This window comes from Artibeus jamaicensis, unplaced genomic scaffold (genome assembly GCF_021234435.1).
Source record: "Artibeus jamaicensis isolate MK-2021 breed Jamaican fruit bat unplaced genomic scaffold, CSHL_Jam_final contig_60, whole genome shotgun sequence".
NCBI classification, from domain to species: Eukaryota; Metazoa; Chordata; class Mammalia; order Chiroptera; family Phyllostomidae; genus Artibeus; species Artibeus jamaicensis.
In genome coordinates this window covers 3,807,435-3,816,084 of record NW_026521900.1, presented here as the reverse complement: position 1 = coordinate 3,816,084, position 8,650 = coordinate 3,807,435, and the positions used below count along the sequence as shown (strand labels likewise).

At 39.8% G+C, this 8,650-nt stretch overlaps 1 non-coding gene across 1 annotated transcript; it reads right to left on the bottom strand.

The window, feature by feature from the left end:
- Positions 1-8,435: 8,435 nt before the first annotated feature.
- Positions 8,436-8,503, bottom strand: LOC119064132 (small nucleolar RNA SNORD77). The gene has a single exon (XR_005085314.1). It is a non-coding gene; the product is annotated as a small nucleolar RNA SNORD77 (small nucleolar RNA).
- Between the last annotated feature and the right edge of the window lie 147 nt (positions 8,504-8,650).

Below are 8,650 nucleotides of genomic sequence, written 5' to 3'. Positions count from 1 at the left end.
ATCTAGTCAAAAGCATCTGGTGGGTGCCACTGGGTAACACTCATGCATTATTAGGGTATTATCTCTGTCTTGTCCTCCGGTGGAAACAGAAGGGCATGGTGATTGGACAGGGGATTTCACAATTTTCCACCCTGATCCAGCAGTTCTGATTCTGAGTAGGACAGCCGTGATTTAAATCCTCAACCCCATGGCTTCAAGAGACTAAAATAAACACGAAGTTTCAATTTCACCTCTGGAGGCTTGGGCAACCTGTGACTTTTGTTGTCCAGTTCCTTATCTCTCCGGAAGGACCTTTCAGGCTGAGGTGTGGCTATGGTTGCACTCACAGCAAATTCATTGGAGTTTTTTCCTCCCTAAATAACTTCCTGTCCAGAAGTGATTATAGTCGCCCCCCACCCAGCCACACACACACACACACACACACACACACACACACACACACTTTTACAACATGGTGAGGCATGTGCTGAAATCAGAGGGTTAGAATTCATATCAAAGCCCCACCTCCAGGATTTTGTTGCAAATCCAGGTGACAAGCTATTCATGTGAGCAGAGGCAGACAATTGTTACTGAGAAGCTCACTTCTGGAGAACAGAAAGGAGTTTGTTTATTTGTTTGTTTGTTCGTTTGTTTGTTTAACCAAGTGAAACTGTAGCTCCTTGATTCTGTTTATTTTCTTGCCTTGCCAGGCAGAGGCTTTCTGGGAGGTAGGTCACTGTTGAGACCTGGCTTTTCTTTGTCCCTGGGCTTATCATCGAGTCCTCAGTCCTAGGGAGGACTGAGCTAGGGTCACCATGTGTTAGTCAAAATGCAAAAGAGAGAGTGCAGTACACAGGAATTGGGGGTTAGTTTCCTTTCTGCCATGTAAAGAACAGCAAATCCCTGAAATGAGTTGACGTGAATGTAGTCACTGAGAATAAACAGCTGCTCATGACCCACTATCATCACATGTCAGCCACACAGACCTCCCCTCTTTTGCTTCCTGGAATTGTAGTCTTTGGCCAGGAGATGAGCAGATGGTGTCAATTCATTTGTGGCTTTGGAATGAAGGATTTTTTTATTGTTAAGTAGAAAAATTAATGGATTCCTCATGGGCTGCTGTCTGAGACTGCTAAATTTTGTCAGACACTTGTATGTTTCTCGCATCATCTTCCCATCCAAATCTCAGTCATAAATAAGTCCATTGGAACCTCTGATCCTTTCTTTCCCAGAAATAGGATGAGTCACCCAGCTCCTCAGCCTCTCACTCTCAGAAGCTAATGAGAGTGTGGCTACAAGGGACTCTGCCCTAAGGAAAAACCAGGAAGGCCTCTGTCCCCTGCCTGCCCTATAGCCCTCTGGCTTTCCAGAACACAGTTCCAAGACCAGTAAGGGATGAGGGAGCTCTGTTCTCACTGGAAGAGTCAAGAGAACTCTTAAGAGATCCAAGAAACTTCCTAGGCCTCTAAGGATGAGGGAGCAAGGGTATCCTCACCCCAGTTGAGCCTACTGGGTTACCCCTGAAAAACATGCCATGTAGGTGCCCAAGCTATGTCCTTAAAGCCGTATCCTGAGAATAGTCTCTTTGAGAAAGAGTTTTTAACTGGAGGAAGAAATCCACAGGAAAGATCAGGGTGCACCTTCTATTTCCTCTAACTTGCTTAGGCTCAAGTCTCAAACCTCACCCAGCCCCAGGCCAGGACTGAGGGGCAGTAAGAATTGTACTCCAAGTGCACCCACACTGACCTCCTGGAAGCTTCAGCTTGAGCCACTTCCAGGGCTCCTCCTTTGCAGCACCAAATCTTTAGAGCTACCTGCTCCTCATGACACCCTGCCCACCCAGTTTGACAAGTTGCAGGCCGCTCCCTTTCCGGGGGCAGTTTCTATACTGGAACTAACGTCATCGCACCTGGCACTGACAATCTTCAGACTCCAGGGCATTGTCCAGAATGTTGATGATTGGAAGATGGCTCTGGAAACTAACCAGAGTTTAAAAAAAAAAGATGCAACAGGAAATAGTACCTCTCACCTTGTCACACCAGCTCCCTGCCCAGCTATGTGGAAAGGTGGACAGAGGCTCAATTTCCAGGAAACTAACACAAGGAAACCACCACATTGCCTAATGATACAAGTTCAAGATGGAGGGTGCTGAGAAGACAGCTGAAGGCCTCTCAGCCAACCCTCTGCCATGAGGGTAGCGCCATCCTGAACCCAAGGAAGTAGCAGCTCCTTTTTATGGCAAGGGCCCTTCCCACACTCCAGTATAATCATTTCTTCCACCTTTGGACCTATGAGTATGAATAAAATCCTGCTGTTGCTATTCCTGTATACCTCGACATCCTCTGTTAATTCCCATAATCCTGCCAATACCTTTGTAAATGGTCTCTTCAATAGTCTCCCCAAAGTAATCCACATAAGGAAAATAAAAGAAGTTCTTACAAAATGATAGGAACATGTTGAAAGGAAAGAAGAGCTAACTTGAAGGAGCTTCCAATTATCAAAATTAGAAAAGTTTGAGCAACAAACTAAATAATGACAGTATTGGATTACAACCCATGGAATAAAATAATTAGCCAGAAGTTTATACTAATATTAATAAATAACTGAATAAATAAATAAATAAAGAGAAGGGACAGCTCTTCCTTGCAGAAGAATTTTAATAAATACAGAAGGAATGAGAAAAATACAAACAATTTCGTAATAACTGTCCAAGGCAGCATCTATCAATGGATGCTAAAATCAGTGAGCAAAAGACTGAAGAGAAACAGGATATGCACATAGTCTCAAAATATGTTCTCTAAGATATTTATTAATAACAGAGGGGAAATAGTAATTTTCAGGGTTAACATTACCAGTAATTAAGCACATGGACATCCTGTAACCCCCAATATGATGAGAGGGGCAAAATGTCACTTCTGCAGTATGCTTGCTAAAAATGCATAACATCAATCTACTCATGAGAAAACATCAGACAAAATCAAATCAAGAGACACCCCACAAATACATGACCTGTACGCTTTAAGAGTATCAAGGAAAGATAAAGAGAAAACTGAATAACTATCACAGATTGAGGGAGACTAAGGAGACATAACAACTAAATGCAATGTGTAATCCTGAGCTGGATCCTGAAACAGAAAAACATTTGTGAAAAAATTGATGGCATTTGAATTAGTTTTATAGTTTAGTGAATAGCATACAAGGGTTAAATTCCTGGTTTTGATCTTTGAACTAAGGCACTCCTCTCCTACTATTGCAAGTCCCTCCTACTCTAGCTGAAGCTAAATGCAGAGAATTTAAAGGGCCAGCATTCTTTTTCAGTGCCCCCTTCCGCCTTCATTTTTCTCTTTCCCCCTTTTTAAGAGCCAGGCATTTAGGACATTCAAAAGCAACACATGTTGAATTTATAAAGTCACTATACACACCCAGGGGAAGGCTCAGGCTTTAAAAAGTACTCAGAAGAACTTAAGTTTGTATCTCAAGCTGATCTCTGGCACAGATAAAGCTTACAGCAATCATCAAACCAAAAATCAGCAAACCTGGGGAGGTGGAGAATCTGATTTCCAGTTATTACATTATTGATTCAAATGTCCAGTTTTCAACAACAACAGCAACACAAGCACAAGGCATACCAAGAAACATGAACATATGGCCCATTCAAAGGAGGTAAAAAACAAACAGAAATTATCCCTGAGAAAGATCAGATGGCACACTTGCTGGAAAAAGTCAAATAATTCTCTTAAACATGCTCAAAAAACTAAAAGAAGATGTGGAGAAAATAAAAATGATATATGAGCAAAATGGAAATATCAAGGTATAGAAAAAAATTTTTTTAATCTTCAGCTGAAAAGAATACTAACAGAAATGAAAATTTTACTAGAGGGATTCAAAGGCAGATTTGGACAAGCAGAGAAAAGAATTAGAGAACTTTAAGATAGAAAAATGGACCTTATCTTGTCTGGCACACAGAAAGAAAACAAATTGAAGAAAAGTGAACAGAGCATGAGGGACCTTGTAGAGTACCATCAAGCAGACAACATATGCACTGAGGAGTTCCAGAAGGAAAACAGAGAAAGAGGCAGAGAAAATACTTGAAATAATGGCTGAAAACTTCCAAAATTTGATGAAAGCATGACTATAAACATCTAAGAAGCTTAACTAACTTAAAGTGAAGCGAACTCAAGGATGTTCTCCATATCCCTGGGAAGAGTATGTGTGTGGTCTTTTTTAACTGTAAAAATAAAAATATATAGTTAAGAGTTTTACAACTGGGGAGAGCTGGGGGGTTGGCTGGAATGGGAGTAAAAGACAGAAAACTGTACTTGAACAATAATTAAATTTTTAAAAAAGTTTTAAAACAAGAAATTCCGTAATATTTGCAAAACAGTCATGCAAATACATCTTATGATGGGAAATATATGGAAAAATGTTTATATGGCATTACGGATGATTGGATCTGCCCTTTCCCACTAGCTTGTAGGTTCTTTTACGTCCCAATTTTTTAAACTGCTAATACAATTTTATTCATTGCAATTGATATAATTTGCAATGTATATCATTCAAACACAAGCCTTTTTTTTTTTATGTGCTTCCCTAAGACACGGGAGTATTTTGATTGAAAATTTCCAGTTCTCTCTCTTTTTTTTAGAGAGAAGGGAAGGGAGGGTGAGAAACATCAATGTGTGAGAAATACACAAATCAAATGGCTGCCTCTCAACCAGGGGCCAAACCTGCAACCCAGGTATGTGCCATGACTGGGAATTGAACTGTGAATGATGTGTCAGTTTAAAGACTATGCTCCAACCAACTAAGCCACACTAACCAGGGCCTTTCCAGTTCTCTTTTATTTTTTTTAATATTTTATTTATTTATTTATTTATTGAGAGAGGTGAAGGGAGGGAGAAAGAGAGGGAGAGAAACATCAATGTATGGTTGCCTCTTATGTGGCCCCCACCGGAGACCTGGCCCACAATCCAGGCATGTGCCCTGACTGGGAATCAAACTGGCAACCCTTTGGTTCGCAGGCCAGTGCTCAGCCCACTGAGCCACACCAGCCAGGGAGTGATTGTTGAAATAAATGAATGCATTATCTAACTTAAAGATTAACTAATTAAAAAGTGATACCCAGGCCCTGGCTGGTATAGCTCAGTGGATTGAGCGCGGGCCTGCGAACCAGACAATCCCAGTTCGATTCCCAGTCAGGGCACATACCGGGGTTGCAGGCTGGTTCCCTGCAGGGCAGTTCCCAGCAGGGGATGCATGAAAGGCAACCATACATTGATGTTTCTCTCCCTCTCTCCTTCCTTTCCCCTCTAAAGATAAATAAATAAAATATTTTTAAAAAAGTGATACCCAAAGCCATGAAAATGGATGACAGCACTTAGGGAGAGACAAGAGATAGACAGGCTGGTGGATGACTGACCCTGGGGCTCTCCAAATGGTAAAGACTTGGGGAGGAGGAAGAGGACTCAGCAAGAGAGACTGAAGGAGGAATAAAAGCAGGTAAGTGTGAGCTCTTGGAAACCTTGTGACAAAAGGGTCAAAGAAGAAGTGTTCAGCATCAAGTGCTGCTCAAAGGCCTAGTAAGACGAGAAAGGACAGGTGACTGTGATATTTTTAATAAGAGCCACTTCAGTGGAATGATGGAGAAAAAAGTTGATTAGGGTAGCATAAAAATAAAAGAGGTAAGGAAAGTGGACACAACGCACCTGAGGTTTTGTGGGGGACGGTGGCATAGGAAAGTGTAGTAAGCTGGGAAGGGGCAATAGAGAGCTTTGAGATGGGTGATATTAAGGGAATGATGCAGGGGAGAGGGAAATATAGATAATGCATTAATAGATGAGAGACTGCCACAGCGCTAACCTCTTGAGAAAAGCACAAAGTGACTGGGCCTTGAACAGGAGCACTTCATACTTCCTTCACTGGGCATTTAAGAGGAGAAAAAGCATCAATAAGGCCAGGAGTGATGCTAGTTCATTCCTCTCTTTATTTAGGGTTTTAAACAGAGCTCTTACCAAAATATATACTTACTTACCTTTTGGTACTAAACACCTTTATTTTGGCTGACTGATCATTAAAACATAATAAGCCTATAGCTGTGTCCACCCTATGACATTACCATTCAAAACAAATCTCATTCGTTGTTTAAGCTCACCCTAGTAAAGATCACAATTGTAGGAACCACATCCTGTTTTGATGAGCTTCTGGAACACCACCAGACATGAAGATGAATGCACCTCCCCTATAGCAGTAGATAAAACCTGAGAGTTGAATTCCACTCAACTCCAAAGCAGAAAAATTAATAGGATTGCCTGGGTTGCTGTGTTGTCCTTCTTTCTTTTTCATTATCATTGCTAAATCCAATTTCATTTTGAGATACTCCTACTTGTTTGGTAATAAACCAAAACAGCATACTGCAAACAATAGCTTTAAGTTTCATTTTATATACCTATTCCTTATTTCATTCCAAAAGTTGGAGGCAACTTTCAGGTGTCCATGCAAGATAATGAAAATACTTAGAAAAGAGAAAATGAGCAGACAAAAATTCAAGCAGGGCTATTGTTAATAAATGTCTTTATGACCTCATTCCTGTGAAGGGGTCAAAGTAAAAACATGTATAGTTTTTAGTGTTTATAAGAGAAAAGCATGCTCCTTAGAAGCAAAGCCTGTTTGTATCACTGATACTGAAGATAAATTTATCCCACAGGCCCTCTTACAAGGAATACTGTTAATGCTGTGTACCTCTTCAACATCCATAAAAGAAGTGGCGATGCAGATTACACATTCTAGCTTCTCTGCCCCTTGTGAAAGAGAAGGCCCTGCCGGTGTGTGTGCCAATTAAAAAACCTGTACAGGAAGTCACCACAGTCCAGTCCAAGGACACAGTTCCTTGATGAAAACTGAGATTAAAATTTTAAGTATTATTGAAATTCTGGGACATTATGGTAATTGAGTTCAGTGCATGCTGAGAATTAATATTCAAGTAAGACTCCAAAGTACTCTAAAAATGATGAATTTTAAGAAGATGAAACTAAAAAGGTGTAAGGTTTCTCCCAAGTTTGGGATTAGCTGAATATTGCATTTTCTACACAGGCAGTTATTAATTTATTTGGCTTATTGAGAAACCTCTGGAATCATTCCAAGAAGGTGTTTACTGGCTCAGAACAGAAATGCCCGTATGGCATTTACATGTATTTTTATGGTTGTCTTCAGCAGTGAAAGTTGGTCTGAAATACCTAGGCTGCCATGACTAGCAATTGAACTCTGTAATATATTCCTGAATGAACTTCCTTCACTAAATATGGCATTTCAAGGAGACACTTGCTCCATGGACATACTCCAAATGAGGACTGGGATCCTAGGGTGAGTAAATAGGACTGTTCCATGTAGGAAGTACCAGGTAATCTTCCCCGTTTGCTGGATATTCTGAGTTCACAACTTAAAAATACATTTTAGACTCAACATAGTGAAGGTGTCTATTCTCCCCCAAATTCATTATAGGTTCAGCACAGTTGCCATCAGACAAATCCCTGCAAGATATCCTGTAGCTTATTCTAACATATATATGGAAAAGGAAAGAAACTAGAATAGCTCAAACAATTTGGAAAAACAATAAATTAGGAGGAATTGCTCTATGCAATTTTAAAACTTACTATAACTGAAACCGTGTGGTATTGGTGTAGGGATAGACCCAGATCAATGGACTAGAAGAGAGCCCCAAAACAAACTCACACAAGGATCATGCACTGATTTTTGGCAAACTTGCAAAAGCAAGTCTATGGAGGAAGGACAGACTTTTCAACAAAGGGTGGTAGAACAATTGGACATCATAGATTACAAAGTTAACCTCAACCTAAACCTCACCACACCTTAAAACTGGACTCAAAATGGATTGTAGATTTAAATGTAAAATTATTAGAAAAAATTGAAAATTTTAGGATGTAGGGCTAGGTGAAGAGTTCTTAGGCATGACATCAAAAGCACAATCTGAAAAACAAAATATTGATAAATTAAATTGTATCAAAATTAAAAGACTTTTAAAAATGAAATGTTTGCTCTGTAAAAGGCTGTTAAGAAGATGAAAAGCATCTTATAAACTGGGAGAAAATATTTGCAAACCACACATCTGACAAAACTTGTACCTAGAATATATAAAGAACTCAGCAGTAAAAAGCAATCAATTAATTTTAAAATGAGCAATGAGAACATATATTTTACCAAAGAATGTAAGTATAGCAAATAAGCACAAGAAACGGTGTTTAACATCACTAGTCATTACGGAAATGTAAATTAAGAGCAGAATGAGATGTCATTTCAAGCCAATTAGAAAGGCCAAAATAAAATACAACACCAAATGCTGATGAGGATGCAGAGAAACTGGATGTCTCATGCATTGCTGGTGGGACTGTAAAATAGTACAGTCACTCTGGAAAATAAATAGTTTGGCAGGTTCTTTTTTCACTCACATCAGACAAATGGCATATCTCTTCAGCAGTCAATCTGCTGAACTGTGCAACTATCATAGTATTGACGGGTTCTTAAACTAAACATACACTTACCATATGATCCAGCAATTGCATCCTGAACATTTATGCCAGAAAAATGGAAACTTATGTCCACACAGAAACCCATACAGGACTGTTCACAGCAGCTTTAATTTGTAATAGTCAAAAAC